The 20,798-nt window shown below is 41.4% G+C and overlaps 1 protein-coding gene across 1 annotated transcript in view; it reads left to right on the top strand.

The window, feature by feature from the left end:
- The window catches only part of LOC145408598 (uncharacterized), a 188,178-nt gene that overhangs the window by 74,896 nt on the left and 92,484 nt on the right, over nucleotides 1-20,798 (top strand). The window contains exon 2 of the mRNA XM_080279283.1: nucleotides 8,147-8,248. The gene's annotated coding sequence lies outside the window, so the exon portion shown is untranslated. The remainder of the gene's footprint in view (nucleotides 1-8,146; nucleotides 8,249-20,798) is intronic.

Here is a 20,798-nt window from a genome sequence, read left to right as displayed (position 1 = left end):
TAGATTTTAAAGTTTATTATACTCCTCATTGTCAGTATTTATCCGTCTGTTGAAAATATAGGTATTGGACTTTACTGTGGTTATTATTTTTTCTCATCGTCCATAATTAAGAAAGTGGGATACACGACGGTCTTTCATCAAACATTTTCACCATACATAAACGTGTGGGTAAAAGTGGTTACTGAATAAATAGGCACTGAAAAATTGACTGTGTGTGTGTGTGTGTGTGTGTGTGTGTGTGTGTGTGTGTGTGTGTGTGTGTGTGTGTGTAGTCATTAAGGTTATTGCAACATCGAGTTTTGTTTCTCCACAAGAACAATACTGAGTGACTGGTCCTGGTGTGTAGATGATGGGGTGGGTGGACGCAGGGGGAGGGAGGTACTGAATTGCGGGTAGTAGAGAGAGAGAGAAAGAGAGAAGGGGGGAATAAATAAAAGGAGGAAACGTTACTCCTGCTATGCTAGAAAAAAAAAAACTGAAAGAAAATACACTCTTTTGGAAAATATAAATGCTTGTACAGGGAATAAAGGAAATAAATGCTTCCTTTACTGTGATACTGAACAGAGAAACTAAACCAGGCAAATGTTACTGTTGCAGTGGAAAACTGAGTAAATGCACAGACAAATCACTGTTTAAGAAATATACAGTACTATTCTTGTTGCGCTGGAAATGAACGAATAATAGAATGCTACTCGAACGTTACCAAAACAGTAATTCACCTATATGTTACCGAACTCATGTGGTAAATAATTAATACTTAAAGCATTACGTTGTGATGCATAGCGATGTAGAAAACAGTAGGAAGAGATTTCAATGTTTCTCGTCTGTCCCTTTTTCACTAGCCATTCTGCAAACATTTTCCTTTCTGTTATGTCGCTTCAAAGAGAATAACATTGCATCAGACAGACATTTTCGTTGCTTAGAACTCTCAGGTACTGACAAACATATAAACGTTGATATTACTTTCCATTGGGTTCAGCATTCCAAAGCACAGTATGAAGAATTTGTAGTGTGTGTGTGTGTGTGTGTGTGTGTGTGTGTGTAAGAAGAATAAAAAAAAAACATCGTACAGAGGGGCCTAATAGAAGTGGTATGTAGGCTGTGGTCGTGTTGGGCTTTTATAGACACAGTGAGAGGCGGCTGTGGGAGGGAAAGGAATCTAACCACACACACACACACACACACACACACGCTTCGCCAACTTTCACAGGAAATTAATGTTTACTGAGGACGTGTGTGTGTGTGTGTGTGTGTGTGTGTGTGTGTGTGTGTGTGTGTGTGTGTGTGTGAGAGAGAGAGAGAGAGAGAGAGAGAGAGAGAGAGAGAGATTGTGCTCTCTCTCTCTCTCTCTCTCAAAATCATTTCCTCCTCCAATTCATAGGGAACACGGCCACCTTTGGATTGATTCATGATTCTATATTGAAATCCCTCGAGACTGGTATAATCCTAAGGTTTAATATTTTGGTTTTACTTCCCATCATCTACATAGGTTTTCGGTTTAACTTTACTACATATTTTGGCTTTCTGAAGTTGAATAAAATCATAAATTGAAGTGTAGATGTAAGCCTTCTCGTTCTAGTGATGGATTTTTTTCTTGCTTTCTCCGAACGATTTTATTCAGTTTAGAGGATAAATTTCGAGCGGGAGTGGAGAGATTTTACCTTTATAAATCCCGTCACTACCGCAGATCACTTATAATTGAATAAAATCGAATGGCAGAAGTTAGAATGAAATATAAACAACGCAGCCTGGACTGAAAGAGGTTAGAAGATATTGTTAACTAGTTTGCTACGAAGGGACTTCATTAACTTCAATAAAACTCGCGTGGCAGTTACGAGAATAAAGTAAAACAACAAAAAAATAGACGTCATCTTACCGAAGGGGTAAGAGCTTATATTTTTGTTATTTTCTTGTTCAGTGTGTGTGTGTGTGTGTGTGTGTGTGTGTGTGTGTGTGTGTGTTTGTGTTTGTGTGATCGTCGGATATCACGCAGAAATTTTTCAATATATTACAGTACGGTTAGTGTCCTGACCATCAGTATTACACACACGCACACCAGTCATAATTCATGCACGTGCATGCATATGCACACACGCGCGCACACATACATTCCTTCAGTAACTCTCTCTCTCTCTCTCTCTCTCTCAGAATCAGATATAACAGAAAACAGATGGCAGCAGTAGACAGACACAGTGGCACAGCAGAAGACAAACTTTCATAGCAGTAGATAAGCAGGCACAAGCTTCTCCCTAATGGCGGAATGTTTGTTGTGTGTTGCAGTAAAGTGGACAATTGGCGAGGCTTGTCTGGAATTTCTTTATTACTCTAAGATTGTCGACAGAAACTCGCGAGGATTTTGTTTACGATGAAATTTTTGTAGGTTCTGTTTACGGTTTTATGCTTGGATTTTTTTTTCCTCGTGTTTTGTTCTTTTATGGAGTGTCGATAGAAACTCACTGGGCATTTAAAGTAGTGTTGATAAGTGGTGTGATGCTTACGTGTTTGTGGAGTTATGCCTGACTTGTGTTTGTGTTTTGTGTGCTTTTTTTTTTTTATTCTTCGGTCGACATTTGTCAACAAACTTGTACAGAGAGAGGTTGTTGTTCATTGAGGGTGCCCTGATGCTCTTGCTGTTTGTGTGTGTGTGTGTGTGTGTGTGTGTGTGTGTGTGTGTGTGTGTGTGTGTGTGTGTGTGTTGTCTGAAGATTTGTTTATGTGAAGGCATGTGCTTGTGTACACGCGAAGTTATGTGTGTGTGTGTTTACTTGCGAAGTTATGTGATCTTTGTTTGTACCCTTGTGCCCTGGAAAACATGAGGTATATATATACAAGTGTAGTGTCTTTAGTTTACTAATAATAACACTTAAGCTAGTGTGTATTTGTATAATGTGTTATGTACATGACAAACTGTGTGGCATTTACCGTTCCGTACCTGTGTTTATATTAAAATGTTGTGAGGCTGATGTTTCTGTAATTATATAGGTAGATGAGAGGTAATTGTGTGTGTGTGTGTGTGTGTGTGTGTGTGTGTGTGTGTGTGTGTGTGTGTCGGGCGCCAGAGGACATGACTGCGGCCGTCCTCATCCCCTATCCTGCCCCACCCTAGACCTCACCCGCCCGGCCTCATCAGCTCTCCCGCCCCTATTTGGCTACCCCTCTCATTCTGCACGTCCGCCCACCCACCCCCTCTCCTTCCAGCCCACAATCTCTTTACTCTGTCTCACCCCTGTATCGTACTAGCCTCTTCAATTCTTTATTTTCAAGTTCTTCACCCTGTCTCATAGTCTAGCTCTTCCACGGTTTTCTGTCTTCTAATTCTCTCTTTGTGTTGCTTTTATCCACATCTATCCTACCTATGTTCTTTGTTCTGTAGCTCGCCACATGTTCTCTATACTTTAGCCCGTCATTATCATTTAGTCCTGACACTTCTTCATCCTCCATCCTTCTCGAAACCTTTTCTTGCTCGTTGTGTGTGTGTGTGTGTGTGTGTGTGTGTGTGTGTGTATCCCTCCCATCCTTACTCATTAAATTCATCCTGACTCCTGTTTGTTTGTAAAGTGTGATGGGGGAGGGGAAGGGTGGGGGAGCGTCCTGCCCCCGGAGCCTGGCCTCTGGTGATGGCAGTGCCAGATATCAGGCTTCATCTCAACTGCGGAAGGGTCGTCATCAGTGCTTGGGGGAGGCAGACGCGGCCATCATTGTCACGGGTATTTTTAGATGCGTCGCTTTCCTTTGGTGCTTGATGACACCATTTAGATAATGTCTGCCTCTGGGACTGAGTGAAGAAAAAAAAATGAGGAGAGGTTAACAGCTTAAGTTCACGATGTTTCTTTTAAGATACAGTCGATGGGATTGGGCAGAATAAAATACATATATAAATATCTTCTGGGAATGAATATGGTTCAACGTTCGATCTCTTCAAGAATGACTTAAAAAAAAAATAATCAAAACTATGAAAGGAGTGGTTGGAAGCCAAAGATTTTTATTTCAGTTTAGCTGTTGGGATGATGAGGAATTGCACACTGAAAAGCATATATATATATATATATATATATATATATATATATATATATATATATATATATATATATATATATATAATCTAGTTCGTGTTTTGTTGCCAAACTCAGATAGCCGAAGTTGTAGCTAAACACTTTCGCTACGGTTATATATTTCACTTGCTGATTTCATTGGGTTAGTGAGACTGAGGGACCCGGATGCCAAAGTGTGATACCCGGGCACACACACACTCATAAACTGTAAAGAGAGAGAGTTCAAACTTTCTTGGAGCAACCCCAAAACGATAAATATGTAGCTGGGGCCAGAGAATTCGGAGCGAGCACCACCCAGGACCGCCCACTTTACGTGTCAAAGGGCGTCGTGTTGTTGGCAGGGATGTGTGCTTGGGAGACACGCCTTGCCTGTCACTCCACCACGCGTCACTGAACTAAGATGGCCTTCGTATCATATCCTTCTGTTGTTTTTGCTATCATTATTTTCGTTTTCATGGCTTCTGGTGTATTTTCTTTTTCTCATTGTCCTTTTCATTTTCTGGTGTCCTCTTTTTTTTTTTTTTTTTTTTTTTTTTAATTGTCCTTTTCCTGGCATCTTCCATGCATTGTCACTCCGCCAGGCGTCACTGGTATAGCATGACCTTCCTATGTTATGCTTCCGTTGGTTTGACGATTTTTGATGTTCTTGTCTTGGTTACTTCCCTGCTTGGCGCTCCCAGCGAACGTACGTCTTTTTTCTCTTGATTTTCTTTTTTCATAATTCATTGTTCTTTTCATGGTTTTTGGTATCCCTTAGTTTTTGATGGTTCTTTTCATTTCCATGAGCTTCATTTCAACAGGCGTCACGAAATGTCATTCGTAATTTAATGTGGAATTGCGTTTTTACTATTTCTAGTGGTCTGTCCGTGGTTTGTAGTGTACTATTATTTTTTTAAAATGCCCTCTTCATGGATTTGTATGCCCTTATTTATTTATTTATTTTTACATAATTTTCGTGGTTTGCCTGTCACTTCGCCAGGCGTCGCTGAACTGAGATGGCCTTCGTACCCTGTGCCCTCCTACTGTTGTTTGGCAGGTCTAGCATTCTCCTTATTTCTGGTGGCCTTATCTTGATTGACACACCTGTTTTTACCCCATCGTGTGATATTTGGTTAGGATGGTTGTGATGATGACACCTGTTTCGACCCACGATGTGAAATAGATGATTTTGATAATATTTGAGATTTTTCTGTTTGGCCAACTTAATAGAACCTATCCATTATGTATGTTATTACACATTGATATTCATTCTTGGCCACCAATAACTCCTTTATATCAAAATTTTCCTTCACCATCATGCAAGAAGATTTTAAGTTTTGACAGGTAAAATAATTAACCGAGGTAGAGGAGTTACGAAATCTTAGACAAGGAGAAAGTGATCCGATGTCACCTGTCAACACTTTTCCTGTAACTAATATTTGTACTTTATTTGATACAGACCTCCTTCAGGCTTTCTCCATTTCTTTTTAAGCTTAGGTTAAAGGGGATCGAGTCTGGTTCCGGGTATTTCGAGTTAGGCTGTGATCCGTCTTTTGAACTCGTGCTTATTCTTTATTCTTTTTCTTTTTACTGTCAAATTATAGTTTTTATTATTTTTTTTACCAGTCTTTTCAACAGTTCTTAATATTGTCATTGTGGAGATTGTGGTAGCGGGGTAGTAGTTGTGGTTGTAGCCTAGATAGTGGTAGTTGCAGTTTTGACTATTGGTGGTAGTTGTGGTTGGAGAGCGGTAGTGGTGGGAATAGTTGTAGTTTTAGTGGTCATCGATGGTTGTTTGGGTGGTGGTAGTTGTGATAGTAGCTGTAGTAGAAAGCAGTGGTCGTGGTAGATTGGTCAGCAATGGTTGTTTGGATGGTGGTAGTTGTGGTAGTGCTGATAGCTCCCACTGACCCTGATGACTCCTACAGCCGCTGCCCACCTCCAGTCGTCTCACACACACACACACACACACACACACACACACACACACACACACACACACACACACACACACACACACACACACACACACACACACACACACACACACACACACACACACACACACACACACACACACACACACACACACACACACACACACACACACACACACACACACACACACACACACACACACACACACACACACACACACACACACACACACACACACACACACACACACACACACACACACACACACACACACACACACACACACACACACACACACACACACACACACACACACACACACACACACACACACACACACACACACACACACACACACACACACACACACACACACACACACACACACACACACACACACACACACACACACACACACACACACACACACACACACACACACACACACACACACACACACTACCACCATCAGTGCATCTACCACAGTTGCAGCTCCTATCAACTTCCGTCAGCAATAATCACCACCACATCTACTACAGTTCCCACCACACTTCTACCACCATTCCTACCACAATTTGGCCACCTACCACAATCGCAACTCCTAAGGTCCTCCATCAGCAGCAATCATCACCCACCACAATTATCACGGTCACCACAACTATGCTTCTACCACCATTACAGCTACCACAATTGCGCGCCTGACCACCACCATCGCCACCACAATTCCTACAGAAGGATATCGACTTATTTTTTTTTTTAAATTATGGAATTTAGTTCACCCGACACCGATACCTGTTTCGTCCTTTTGTTCACTCGCTTTGTTCACCCCATTTGTTCACCCCATCTGTTCACTCCATTTTTTTAGTAAGTTTGTTTTCTTAACTTGTTCACCCAGTTTGTTCGTCTAATATACATACACCTACACCTGTTCCCCCAGTACTTTCATTGAGAAATGTTAAACCATTTCACTACTAGAGCTTTCCTGTAGCCGGAAATGATAATCGTGTGACGGTGAGAGAGAGAGAGAGAGAGAGAGAGAGAGAGAGAGAGAGAGAGAGAGAGTCGTACTATCAAACTCCATTAAAATATTGACTTCTTATCGATTTCTACCACCTGTCAATTTTATATAACTTTTGGAGTGCCGTATCGCATTCACAGGCTTGGTTCCTCGTATTTGGCATTAATGTCCTTTACGCAACTTGGGAAGGGAAGGGAAGGAAAAACACGGTTGATTTGGGACACCGTTGCCTAATCTGTTTGTCCATATTGGTTTTGTGTGGGCTGGTTTGTGTGTGTGTGAGAGAGAGAGAGAGAGAGAGAGAGAGAGAGAGAGAGAGAGAGATTATACAATACGATAATTTTATTGTTCATATATATATATATATATATATATATATATATATATATATTTATGTATATATAATATATTTACTTACACACACACACACACACACACACACACACACACACACAGTATATCTTTCAGCCCTACGGGTGGATTCAGGTGACGTTGTTGGTGTCTCTCTCTCTTCTTATCATTCTTTTCTTTACATTTTTTCTAATGTTCACTGGATTGAGTCAGCTGAAGGTGATATCCCCCCCCCTTCTCTCTCTCTCTCTCTCTCTCTCTCTCTCTCTCTCTCTCATTTGGTTTAAGGGAACATTATTAACCTCTCTCTTTTCTCTTCTCGTCTCTCTTCTCTTTTACTAGTGTGGGTGAACTTAAGTGGATATGATATTATTCCTCACTGTAAGCGCTTATATCTTACTGTCCATTGTCCGTCTCCTTCAGTTTGACTCATGATAATTTTTTGGTCGAATTATGAAAGTGCATGGATGGTCAGCGAGGATCAGTTTTAAGTTTTATTTTTTAGCTTTGTTTAAGATTATTACTTTGTGTAGGCATTATACCTTATATTAGTTTTGCACGTTCGTTGAGCTTTATAATAATGTTTTTTACACACGCTTCATGGTTTGTGCTTTTGAGTATGTGGTTTATAATTATGTGTCATGTGTACCGTATGTGCTTTGTGTTCTTGTATGTTCTCTGTATTAGTTTTTTTTTTTTTTACGAGTGCTATAATGTTTGTTTTTGTTTCCTGTTGTATTGTAGTGTGTTTGTTGCAGTACTAATGTTTCTCTTTACTAATGTGTGTTTTTTTGTCTCCTTCTTGCAGTTGGTGAGGCGAGGGGAGGAGGAGGAGAGTGAGGTAGAGAGGATACAGGAGCTTTTCCCTCATGACGACCTACGACTGCACGAGCGAGACCCAGTTACTCAGGTAAATAAAAAACAAGTTCCCAGTTTTGTTTTCGTCATTTAAAACTAGCTTTAGTTTATTACATTTATTTACCTTCTTTATTACGATTTTATTGGCTCCTTTATTTACCCTCTTAATATTTTTTACTGGTTCTATCATCTTTACTATTAATTTATTCATATTGGTTCCATATTTTAATCATTTTACCTGTTAATTTATTCTTACTGGTTCTGTATCTGTACCATCTTTACTAGTAATTTATTCTTATTGGTTCCCTATCTTTACCATCTTTACCAGTAATTTATTGTTATGGTTCCATGTCTTTTTCAGGTTTACTATTAATGGATTCTTATTAGTTCCATATCTTTTCCAGCTTTACTATTAATTTATTTTTATTGATTCCATGTCTTTACCATCTTTACTATTAATTTATTCTTATTAGTTCCGTTTCTTTACCATCTTTACTGTTAATTTATTCTTATTGATTCCATATCTTTTCCAGCTTTACTATTAATGTATTCTTATTAGTTCCATATCTTTTCCTGCTTGACTATTAATTTATTTTTATTGGTTCCATGTCTTTACCATCTTTACTAGCAATTTTAGCTTACTGGTTCCATATCATTTCCAGCTTTACTACGGTATTAATTTATTTTTACTGATTCCATATCTGTACCATATTTACTATTTCTTTATTTTTTATTGATTCCATGTCTTTACTATCCTTACTATTAATTTGATGTACCAGATTTGTAGTTGCGCTTCTCATTTTTCCGTATTTTCTTGTCCAGTACGGTAGGCCTACGCATCCAGTGTTATTTTTTTACCTTTATGAGAGAGAGAGAGAGAGAGAGAGAGAGAGAGAGAGAGATGCAGTTGTCCTCGAAAAATCAAGTGTGGGTTGGAGATGACTTGATGACCAATATAAAGTGGCTTTTTATATAACTTACTTGTTTTTTTGTATAATGCTGGGTGATTTATGCATTAGCTGGTGTGCTGGTACTGGAACCCACGCCCAGGTTTTTTTTCGGCTTTTGTTTATTTTGGTTAATATTCATGTAACGTGCATTTTCAGAAGTATGTGTATCAGTTTTATTTCCTTTTTATTCTGTGATAGTTTTCAGATAATATAAAAGTTTCTGTTTTTCTGTATCTTGGTAGTGGTGAAACTTATGGCTTATACTGAACCCCTTCAGTTCGATGATTCTTGGATTATTCATGACCTTTGGACGCATTTTTTCGGTCTGGGAAAAGTCTCATATTGAAGGGGTTAATTAAAACTACAACTAAGAATGGAAACAACAACTAACCCTTCCAGTTCCCCCAAAAAATATATATACACCGGTTTATATATATATATATATATATATATATATATATATATATATATATATATATATATATATATATATATGAGACATCATTTGGAGGTAGCAAAAATAAAAACACGTCATTGGATTGAAGGAGTTAATTATGGCGGTGCAGGTGTGGTGTGGAAGCTGCCTGATGATCTCATTAAGAGGTACAGGAAGGTGGCGGTGGGGGGTCGGCCGCCATGTTGACCCCCCTGATAAAACAAGTCAGGTGCGGGGGGGGGGGGGCGAGAGTGGGGGGGAGGGAGGGGCGGGACCTTCTTAAGCTCAGGGGATCCACCCATTATTGAACCTCTTTTTGTGCTCTTTGTTTTTATTTTTATTTTATTTTTTTTGTCCCTTTTGTTTTGTCCTCTTCCTTGTTTTTCAATGACTCTATCTTTTCTCTGTTTCTTGGTTCCTGCCTTCAACTTACTTTGCAGCGGCATCTGTTTTTTTTTTCTTTCCTCTTATTCCTGTCTTCGATTCCTCATCAAACCCCCCTTGTCTCCTTTGACCCTTTCTCCCTTTCCTCTCCCTCCCTCTCGCCCTCTATCCTCCTTCTGTCACTTCCCCATTTCCTCACCTCTTCTCCCATTTCCCCGCCTCTCTTCTCCTCTCTTCCTTCACTTCTGTCTCTTCTCTTCCTCTTCTATCTTTCCTCTTCCTTTCCTCCACTTCTGTCTCTCCCCCTCCCTCACACTCTTTACCCACTATCTTCCTACCTCAGTCTTTACCTGCTCAGTACTTGTAAAGAATAATTCCTAAACCACGCCAAAATTAGCTTTCTCAGTCCTATGGCGTAGTTATCGACTTTGTTCTAGATATCTTTGGACGATTTTATGTAACTTTTGAAGGACCTTTATCAGTAAATGTTCAGAAAGTCTCTCCCAAGATGGATGTCCCTGAAGGTAGCAAGAATAAAATATGATAAACGTCATCAGATTTAAGGGGTTACACAATCCCAAAAACTAATAAAACACACACACACACACACACGCACACACACACACACACACACACACACACACACACACACACACACACACACACACACACACACACACACACACACACATCCACCAAATACAGACGACCGGATTCTTTCACAACTGTTTACCTGGATGACGCACCCCTCTTCCAACACCCTCCATGTATTTAGATAACCTTGGTGGAGTCTAGGGCACGTTCATAGCGGATTTAACCCTTTAACCGTAGTCCACCTGTGTTACACCGGTGAAAGGAAGTACGTTCAGGATTTAAACACTTCGCCTCCTCCCTATGATGAGGACTTTGTGTGTGTGTGTGTGTGTGTGTGTGTGTGTGTGTGTGTGTGTGTGTGTGAGAGAGAGAGAGAGAGAGAGAGAGAGAGAGAGAGAGAGAGTGTTGAGCTTGCAGTAGTGAGGCAACATATTTACTCTCCCTTCGCATGATGGTGATGGTGGAGTGGAAAGTCCAGCTGAACAGGCAAGAAAGCAACAGTGTAAATATAACACACACACACACACACACACACACACACACACACACACACACACACACACGATAGCAAAAGGAATTCCCTGTTAGGTAGTCGAGCATGCCGTCTGTATATATTTGTTTTCTTCCTGATGCTATTTTAGATGTCAATTCTACTTTTATTCTTGGCATGTTATGAAAGGCTGGATCGTATCTTCAATTTCTGTGGTTCTTCTGGATTGACGTTTTTGTCCTTGGTTGTTTTCCCCCCTCACAGGATGCAGCGTTAGTAATAGATGGATCAGTGGATAGATAGGTAGACATTTCTTCTGCCGTCTTAAGTATGCGCTCTCTCTCTCTCTCTCTCTCTCTCTCTCTCTCTCTCTCTCTCTCTCTCTCTCTCTCTCTCTCTCTCTCTCTCATATTCCAGTCACGTCACACATCTCTATGTAGCAAAACAATTAGACTCAGAGTTGACATGGAATCTCTTTTATTCTTCTTCCCATTATAAGCACTTAGGTCTGTCACCGTACTCTTTGTTTTGTTTGTTTATTTATTTATGCTTATTTTTGCATCATATCCTTGTCATGTTAATCTTGGTCCGAGGTTTCTCCTTTCTGCATAACTTATGATTCTCTCTCTCTCTCTCTCTCTCTCTCTCTCTCATATATATATATATATATATATATATATATATATATATATTTATATATTTATTTATTATTAATTTATTTATTTATATATTAAAACTGACATGCAGTTGTATCTTCGTCCCTTTCTCATGCATAAGAACACAAAGTTTGTCTGAGTCTGTCTTCATCTTTTCTCAGTTGTTTATGGTATTGTGTATTGTAATACGTTTTGAAACTAAATTTGTGGCATATAGCTGACATTTAGTTTCTTCTCATACTGTCCCTCAGGCATAAGTAAGTAGGTAATATTCTCCTTGTATCTCATCCGACTTTTTTTTTTTTTGTCTTTACTAGTTTTCATTGATCCTTTTGTTTTTACGGGTAAGTGTTTAGTGTGCTAAATTGCTTGAGTAAGAGTTGGCAATATTTATACAGTACCTGGATTTTTCCTGGTATTCTTTCCTTCCAGCTTAATTAGCTACGTAGGCAAAGGTATCCCTCATTTTCTGTCATCTTGCTTTATTTGCTCGTGTAAATTATCTCTACAATATATTTTAGCACATTTCTCTCAGCATGTAGGAGAAAGGTCTCCCAGTTTTGGGGCCATCTTGCTTTGTATTTATTATTTTGCTCTTTGTTGTAGCTATTGTCCCCATCCTATTATACGTTCGTGTACTGAAATTCGTATCTCCGGTTTGGCATATTTTCTTGTCACTTACCGTTCAGTCCCTATCTTGCTTTCGTTTCTCTCTTTATGACTTTATTTATTTATTTATTTATTTTTTGTCAGGTTCTGAGGGTCAGAGCCGTCAAACAATCCCTTAACAATCTTTCCCTGCAGCATAAGCAGGTTTTCTCTGTCATTTTCCTTTCTTTTCTCTATTGTTCTCGATATCCTTGTCTTGCACCGTAATTCACTTTTTCATTATTGTTTGTCACAGACCGAGGCATAAAGATCTTTATCACTTGGCTTTCATTAATCCCAGCATCAACACGTACTGGTAGGAGTTCTTACTGAATTGATCACATTATTGTCTTCTCCCGTTCCTTGTTATCCAGCTTAACCAATTTCTGTCTTGTAATAGCGTTCGTTTATTATATCATGTTTCTCAGACTTCACGTGCCTCCCCTTTCTTTCTTTTTATTATAAGTACGTAGGTCCTCTGTGTATGCATTATTCACTAGCATTCTATTTACCGTCTATTGTCTCGCTCACTCTTTTATCTATTTTATCTCTTCCAAATATAAGTCTGTTCATTAAATCGTGTGACTCAGTGTAACACATTAATTTGGCTTTCCTCTCATCCAACATAAGCACGTTCTGCCTCGGTGCCTGCTTGCTTTCCCTCCTCTTCTCTTGCAATACTTTTTCACTAATTCGAAACCTGACATAGATTACCTTGGCTTTCCTCTCATCTAGCAGAAGCACGTTCGATATTTACTTTGTGTACCAGTCTAACTTTCTTCTCCGCCTCTTAGCTTACATTCTTCATTCCATCTTGTCTTCTAATTCTTTTTTGTTCAGTAATTCGTGCTACTGAAACCTGACGAACACCCCCTACCCTACGACTCTCCTGCTAGCATAAGCACGTAGGTACTCACTCTCTCTCCACCACCGTATCCTCCTGCCCTTCCTAATGATTGTGTCCTAGATTTAACATACCTACTCCTCCCTTCTGCTCCCCTATTTTCCAAATTTAGGCACTCCACCTTTCTCCTCCTACTTCCTGCTTTCCCAATATACAGTAAACTATTCCCTGTCCTCCCTTCTACTTCCTGCTTTCTCACTGTCATCTTACTCCCTTTTTCGCCACCTTCATAATTCTTTCCAATATTTAACCTTCCTACTCATTCCTTTTCGATCCCCTACTTTCCCACTCTTGCCTTATCCTTCCTGTACAATCCCAGTTTGATCCACTCTTATTTTTCCCCTTCTTAATCGAATATCCTTTATCAGTTATCCAGTCAGTTCCCCTACCAGCTTAATACCTTCCCATTTTAATACGTTCCACCTCATATTTCTCCACTAGTTCTTACACTTTGCATTTTAAGAAACCTTTCTCTCCATCTGTCCACTAATTTCACCAGTCTAGCCACTTTCTTCTGTCCTTACTCAGACGATTATTTTTCCTTGATGCCGCCGGACGATTTTATTCAACTAAAGGGAGATTCACCATTAAGCACCATACTTCCCCCTCCGGTTCCCCTACTTTCCCCACTGGACATTAGCGCACACACACACACACACACACACACACACACACACACACACACACACACACACACACACACACACACACACTGTATTTGTTTGGCGTGACCCGTATCCTGCCTGGCACGTTGGGTAGGCAAGGGTAGGCAGGGGTGGTCACGGAGAGGTAATTTGCACTGTGGAGAAAGATCTTGGTGCGAAAGTTGGCATAGTATGCTTTAGAGAGAGAGAGAGAGAGTGTGTGTGTGTGTGTGTGTGTGTGTGTGTGTGTGTGTGTAACTGAGATTGGTTCATTCTGTACAAACACTGTCCTTACAGGTACAAAAAAGAAAAAAAAATACTTTCTACCACTTGCATCATGATATACCGTATCCAGGAATGTCGCGCTCTCTCTCTCTCTCTCTCTCTCGTATTTTTTTGCATTCTTATTTGCATATGTACTGTACGTTTCTCCTAATTAGTGTTTTATTGAGGTTATAAATCATAGTTTATTATGATACATGAAAGTACCTCTGAACGGACCCAAAACTTTCTCTCTTCACTGTCCTCCTCTTCTCATTTCTCGTCCCCCTCCCCTCTCTGTCTTTGTCAGTGTGTTTGTTTATCTATTAATCTACGTATAACTGTCTAGGGGTATCTTTTGCCTCTCTCTCTCTCTCTCTCTCTCTCTCTCTCTCTCTCGTATTGTCTATCCGTCTCCTTCCACTCCTCCCTCTTCCTAACCTCTCCTTTCGTCCTTACTTTTTTACCTCCCTCCGTCCTAATTTTTTATCACTATCCTGTCATCCTCGTCTGTCTCTCAATCTTCCTTCGTCCTTGTCACTGTCTCCAATTCTTTATGTCTTCCATTCGTCCTCGTTAATTTAGCTCATCCTTAGCACTCATATCTGTTTGTTGATGTTAGGCTACTTAGCGCTTTCCTCTCTTTGTTTCATGTCATTCTCTCTCTCTCTCTCTCTCTCTCTCTCTCTCTCTCTCTCTCTCTCTCTCTCCTTTTTCTGTTGTGTACATTCTTTCGATTTCAACTCTGTCTTTCCTCTTCTTCGTTCCCATCTTTTTGTAGTTCCTTCATCCTTGTGCCTATTTTCAATTCGTCCACGTGTCAGTCTCTTCATTATCATATCCTTCTCTCTTCATTCTCGTCTCTGGCTGTTCTCCTCCCTTCGTCCTTGTCTCAGTCTTCTCTCTGCCCCTTCGTCCTCGCCTCCTCTCGGCATTTCCTCGACCGGGAGTAACAAACAGGAATGTGGAACCTCGCTAGCATTTTCTCCCGGTCTCTCCCATTTCTCGGTATGGCTGGATTGTGTAACTCACTTGCGCCACCCAGGCATACCCACACATGCCGGTACACACACCTCTGTCCCGCCCAACAGCCTGCCCGCCCACTCGCCCCCAAGCCCAAGAAAACACGCCACACTCCGCCAGTTCCACCCAGCCTCCACCCGTGCCACCCACTTTGATGTGTTTGTGTTGAGTTCTGCAGTGTTTTGGGGGTTTCAATTCTGTATTGTGGACCCACATCGCTCTTATACTCGTACATTATATGCCTCTTTCCTCTAAGCATCGGTTATTGATTTTTGTACTCTTGTTTTTGCCCACGTCTGTTGATATGTCTTCCTTTTGTTGGTTTTTCGTTTACTCCTTTTTGCACATACTTCATTTTTCCTTCTTTTCTGTTATACTGTACTATCCTTTCCTCTTCTCTTCTCTCTTCTTGCCTCGCCTCTGCTCTTTTCTCTTTGATCTTCTTGTCTCTTCTCTTTCCTTCCCTTCTTATCTTCCCTCTCCTCTCCTCTCTCCCCTTTCCTGTGTATGTGAGGAACGGTGTGTGCGCCTCGAGGTAAAGCAGAGGCAAGGCTAATTACCATGCAGGTGTGCCTCTAAGGGATTCTGAACCGTTCCTCTGTGCTTCTGCCTTTACAGTACAAAATATGGCCACGGTACAATTGCCAAACGACGGTACAGATGTCACGGTACAAATGCCAAACGACGGTACAAATGTCACGGTACAAATGCCAAACGACGGTACAAATGCCAAATGACGGTACAATGCCACATGGGGCAGGTTACTACTTATACGCGGGCATTAATACTGAAAGGGTGCTACTGCTACTGCTGTTACGTTGGGAAGTGTAGAAAATGAGAGTACTGTTGTTATAAGGCTACTGCTTAGGGGAGAACACTAATGCCATAAGATTATTGTCTCTGTCCTCTTCGCCTTCAGCAGTACTGTAGAGAGAGAGAGAGAGACGAGGAAGTAGGCATCAAGGAGTGTGTGTGCCAGTGGTGAGGGTAACAAGTGAGCCCCCTAATCACTTTGGCCCTGGTTCGTGGTGATTGTCGCTGTCGGGAATGGTCGTGTGTGTAGTATTGTTTACGCTGTGTGTGTGGGGGGGAGGCTGTATGTGTAGGGGTGTGTGATGTGGATGTGTGTGTGGTGTGGGTGTGTGTGTGGGTGTGTTTGGTTTTGTGCTTTTTTTCTGCTGTTTATATTTTAGCGCCAGTTTGTATATATACCAATGTGTATGTGTGTAGGGAGGGAGGGGGGTTGTAGTTTGTATTCTGACGCCAGTGTGTACGTGTGTATATGAAGGCATGCCTGTTTATCTGTTTGTTCTTGTCCGTCTCTACCGGTGTGTGTGTGTGTGTGTGTGTGTGTGTGTGTGTGTGTGTGTGTGTGTGTGTGTGTGTGTGTAAATCAGTGTTTATATCCACTTATGCACATTTATCATTCCGTATTTGCGTTCATCAGTCTTTCCGTTGATCCGTCCATTCATCTCTCCGTCTATTTATCTCTCTGCCCATTCATCTCCGTCCGTCTGTCTGTCTGTCTATCCCCGAGGTCAGCCACCACAGTCTATCCTTGTCGTTACCCCCAACTTGTCCTCACTTCAATTATCACTGTGGTTGAAAGCGTCTCATTAGCCTGACTGTTTTCATTGTAGCCCGTCTCCGAGGATCCCAGCTTCCGATATTATGCCCGTAGTAGTGTCTTTCCCGTCTGGTACAGGGAATGGAGTGGAAGATTTAGGAATAGAGCGGAAGATTTGAGAATAGAGTAGAAGATAATGGGGTGGAGGTGATAGAGGGAAGAGGAGACTGAGGAAGGGAAATGAGAAAGGTAGCGTAGAATTGAGATATGAGTTAACAAAGACGAGATTGAATGAGAAGGGAGTGATTAGGATGGTAGAGAAGCAGGGAGGGAGATGAGAGATGGAGGCAGGGAAGAAGGTATGGAGAGATAAGAACATAAGAAGAGAGGATAACTGCAGTAGGCCGGTTGGCCCATGCTAGGCAGCTCCTAGAAGAGTAACTGAACTAATGAAAGAGAAGCAAAGAGGAGAGATGAAGAGATGTATTAGAAGTGAGAGTGTTATAGAGGAATAGATGAAATGATAGATGAGATATAGCAAAGAGAGTGCGTGGATTGTATAGTAATTTGAATATTGCCTTGTATCATAATCTCGCTTCCTTTAAGTAGCTTAGTGGTAAATGCACGCTAACACTAAGTCGCAGTACCTCATTTGAAGTCATAGGAGTCCGAGGATAAGCTACTGTAGTCAGAAAATATAAGGATAGATGAACAAGGATACATGAGTATACCCCCGTGCTCCCATTACATCATTGAATATCCACGCTCCACATTAGAGAATTTCGAAATAAAGAATAAGTCCACCAAACCACCACCCCTTGAAGCACCTACCTACAATTAAAGCCAGTTAGCACGTCATTGCGAGGATGATCACTCAGCCTTAAAGAGTACCCAGCCAGCCATTGTTTCGAGGCGCTTAGCACATTAATAGCGTCATTATCCGTAACTGCATAACATCCTCACTATCCCAGACCATCAAGAGTGCGGCGAGGGGTTGAGTCAGAAGGCCCTGTTGTGGCTGCCCCTGAAGGCTGGCGTGCTATTGTCTCACGGGGGTGGTGGTGGTGGTGGTGGTGGTGGTGGTGGTGCACAGGGTCGTCACCGGTCTTCTTGGAACTCTACCTTCCCTATTGTCTTGCTGTCTGGTGTGCATGTGTCACTAGGCAGGTGTGAGCAGCGGGGTTGAAAATATACTTAAGAGGTTTATGCAGTTTGGATTTGGGTGTGCTGTGCTGTGCTGTGCTGTGCTGTGTGTGTGTGTGTGTGTGTGTGTGTGTGTGTGTGTGTGTGTGTAACTTTATTTCCTGTCTACTATGATGTTTTTTTCTTTTATTTACTTACCACCCAAAACTAATTTTATACATCTCAGGAAGAACAGATAGCAGTGAAGGGATCAATGCAGTTAAAATACATACACATTTACGTAGATGACTAGAGTTACAGCCAAGATATCCCCAAAAGCCAAATCCTAAGTCAGTACCACTGTAGCTAAAACTTAAGATAAATTGATATATATATTTAAAAAGACGACACAGTTATGGCCAGGAAGATTATACCCAAGTGCCGGATCCTAGCCATTGATATTTTAACTAAGATAATTTGAGTGATTAATTTAGAAAGTCTACAGAGTTAGGATAAGTGAATTTGAAGGATTGATTAAGAAAGAGGAGAGAGTTGCGATAAGTCAGTTGATACTTAAGAATTACCGAGTTCTAGGCCGGAGCCATTGTATCTAAGACGAGATGGAGGGAGACAGAGTGAAAGATTAGTTTAGAAAGAGGGTGAAGTTAGAACCAGGAAGCTGATACCCTGAGTGGCAGATCTTAGGCCAGTGTCATTGTAGTTAAAGCTTGAGGGACAGACCTGCACTTGAGACAGGAGGAGTGAGGCAGACTGTACCATGGTTGAATAGAAATGTAGGATTTGAGGAGAATATGTAGTTAAAAAAAAAAAAAAAAAGTTCGTGCCGACTTTGAAGGGCGAAAGATTGAGGAACCGTGAAAGTGAGTATTTTCCATCATCTGATTTGGTATATTTTGTGTGTTTTAGTGTATACAGCTTTGGAAATGACTTTAGTAATGAAGGGAGGTAATGAAAGCTGCATCTAACCTCCTTCCACCCCAAGTTCGAAAAGCCTACCCTGAGCTGAAGAAAACCGTCTGAAGGCTGCAAAAATAAACTTAAAATTACGTCATAGTAAGAGAGAGAGACAGAGAGAGAGAATATTAAAGCGAGTTTTATCCCCACAAGGTCGTAGGGAGGCAATACCCGTGACAAAGAACGCATTCTGCCTTTGGAATTGTTGAAGACGGTGTTTTTTGTTGGTTTTTATGTAAGTGTAATTGGTAGGCGGTATGTGAGACTACTTGTGCGGGTGAGATGGTGGATTTAGCTTTTTCTCTTCTCTTCTCCTGTCTTCCCTTCCCTTGTCTTCACACACACACACACACACACACACACACACACACACACACACACACACACACACTTTATATATATAACCTCATCATTTGTTGGAAAAAAGGTGATGATGACGACAACGATTATTATCATTATTACGACTGCAACTATTATTATTATTATTATTATTATTATTATTATTATTATTATTTAGTGACCACAGAGTTCCAGACACTTACAATCTTGATACTTGTATTTTTTGAGCTGTGGTGCCGCCTGTCCTACTTATGAGGGAATGACTCTAACCCACATCCACCCACCCATCCTAACCATCCTTCCTCCCCTCCTTCATCCTCCCCCCTCCCCATTCCTGGATCTTTTCCCCCCTTTTACATTCTTCTTCCTGCCCCCTTCGTCTCCATCCTTCCCCTACCCTCTTCTAACAATACTCTCCTCCTCGTCCATCCATCCTACAGGTATCCTTCTTATTTCTTCCCTCAGCCTCGCTCTTCATTCTTCCTCTCCTTCATATTCTTACCCTTATCCATTTCCCATGTTGATTCTCATCCTTCTCTCCCCCACCCTCTCCACTCTGTCAGTCCTCCCTACCCTTCTTCTCCTTTACCTTCTCCACCTTTGCCTTCTCCACCTTTGCCATCCTTCCTCCCTGTTCGTCACTCCCTTCCCTTTCCTCCCTATTCATCCCTTCGCTCTTCCTTCCCATTTTTCTTCCCCTCTCCCGTCTTCATCTTTTTCCCCTCTTCCCATCCCCCCTTCCCCTTTCATCTCCGTCTTTCTCCCCCTCTCTATCCTCCGATTCCCCTTCCTCCCCCTCTCCATCCTGCCATTCCCCTTTCTCCCCCTCTCCATCCTGCCATCCCCCTTCCTCCCCCTCTCCATCCTCCCATCCCCCTTCCTCCCCCTCTCCTTCCTCCATCCCCTTCCTCCCCCTGTCCATCCTCCATCTCCCATCCTTCCTCTCTCCATCTTCCGACCCCTATCAGCCCCCTCTCCATCCTCCATCCCTCCTTCCTCCACATCCCCCATTAGAGTAATTACAGACAATTAGTAGTGGTAGAAACTCTAGTACTCGTGGTGTAGATAATTTGAGTGTTGTCGTAGGTAGTTTATGAGAGAGAGAGAGAGAGAGAGAGAGAGAGAGAGAGAGAGATGATTGAGGGCAGTGAAAGAGAAAACGTGATGACAAATACCAGTCTGGGATGAGGGGAAAAAACTGCGAGAGTTCTTAGGAATAAAAAAAAAAGATTGCAAGGGAGCCTAGTCAACCAGAGCAACTACCACTACTATACCACCAGTACTCAGCTACCACTATTATGACCACTACCACTACCGCAACTACCACCATCACAGCTTTCATTGCTAAGATAAAAAACTATACTCTCTCTCTCTCTCTCTCTCTCTCTCTCTCTCTCTCTCTCTCTCTCTCTTCGGGGATTTTTTTTTAGGCAAGTAAGAGATAAATAGTAATATATGCCATTAAATGTTTGGATGTATATATAGTGGATACCCATATAGCTTTTTAAGTATAACAGTTTGAAGCATGTAAGAGATGGCAGAGATGTTAACTGTGAATTCCATAGATTTGTGTGTGTGTGTGTGTGTGTGTGTGTGATCCCAGCTCCAT

This window comes from Coenobita brevimanus, chromosome 78 (assembly GCF_032717465.1).
Source record: "Coenobita brevimanus isolate Jiangsu-jjx chromosome 78, ASM3271746v2, whole genome shotgun sequence".
Classification (NCBI taxonomy): Eukaryota; Metazoa; Arthropoda; class Malacostraca; order Decapoda; family Coenobitidae; genus Coenobita; species Coenobita brevimanus.
This window is presented reverse-complemented; position numbering and strand designations above follow the sequence as displayed.